The following is a 1312-nucleotide window of genomic DNA, read 5'->3' as shown; positions in this document are numbered from 1 at the left end:
GGGAGAAGTAAAAGAGAGTCAGAGTGTCCCTCTCGTGGTGTTGTCAGTCTAATTCCAAAACTTCTCTATGCCACGGAGGCACGTTTGGGGGCGGCCTACTCAGGGCCCCAAGACTTTCAAAGTCAAACTCAAGGAGGACGTAAATGTACTTCATGCCACCGAACCCGAACCCGAACCGGTGAACCCGATGGCTTACTAGAGATGACGTGTCATTGGCCCACCCATTTAAGACACGGAACCAGACACCCTCTCCTCGATGACTCGGAGCAAATGAGTTCCTGGGGGTGGGGTGGGGTGGGGTGGGGTGGGGAGGGTGTCTGTCGGAGAGGGTCCTCTGCTCCAGGTGGGTCCATAAGCACTGCACATGACAGTAGGTGTTCATGGTGTTCTTGGGAAGGAAAGGCAGGGAGAATTTTATTTTGAAAAGCTTATCTTCTCACAGCATTTACACTATGAACGATGATGCAACTTCACTGGGGGCGTGCGGGGGCAGTGAAGGCCAGGGAGCCTGGCAACATAGAAGAGCCACGGAGGCTGGCTGTGTGTGACCCCAAGGATGTCCGGCGACTCCTCTCACTTGGGGTGGGGGGTGGGGGGCGGGGGTGGAAGCGGGGGGCGAGATTCCTGTGTGTCTGTCTGCATTCATCAGTCGTGGGAGAGGAAAAACGACGTTCCCTCGACGATCCTTCTGAGTTCTTGCCTGAGAGGCCCCTGTCCCCAAAAGACAGCTCGAGAAGAGAGCGACCCACGGCTGAGGAACGCGTGCACCGTGACCCCCACGCAGGAGAAGCCCAAGCCAGGAGTCACTCGAAAGGGCGGGCTCTGAGCTTGAGCTTCTTCTCGAGGAAGATCTTGGTCCTCCTTTCAGGTCAGGAAGAAGAGGGAGAGGCAGAGCGGCAGAGCGTCCTCGTCGCCCACCCGTCGTTTCTGAAGCGCCTTCAATTCGAACTCATCTGTGTGCCAAAGCGGTCCCTTTCGGGGTGCCCTATTCCGGTTCCCTCCCCGCACGGAGAAACATGTTCTGTCCCGATTCACTGAAATGCTCCCAAAGGGCCTTGGTGTGAGGCAGTGGACCTATGCCCATCCTGCCTCCTCTTCAAATCATTTCTACCGATACAGAAGAAGAGACACCACCCCCACCCACCATGGCCTGCCAAAGGCAGTGCAGCAGCTATCCCTGTGGCAGTGGGATCCGGTAGCACGCGAACATCAGTCCAACATCCCTTCCAAATCCATGAGTTCTCATGGAAAATGAGGATGCCCCATGACCGGGGATGGGGGGGAGTGGGGATGGGTGAGGGAGAGGGAGACA

The sequence above is a fragment of the Globicephala melas genome, unplaced genomic scaffold, assembly GCF_963455315.2.
Source record: "Globicephala melas unplaced genomic scaffold, mGloMel1.2 SCAFFOLD_442, whole genome shotgun sequence".
NCBI classification, from domain to species: domain Eukaryota; kingdom Metazoa; phylum Chordata; class Mammalia; order Artiodactyla; family Delphinidae; genus Globicephala; species Globicephala melas.
The sequence above is the reverse complement of the archived record's forward strand: the minus strand, read 5'-3'. Positions refer to the sequence as shown.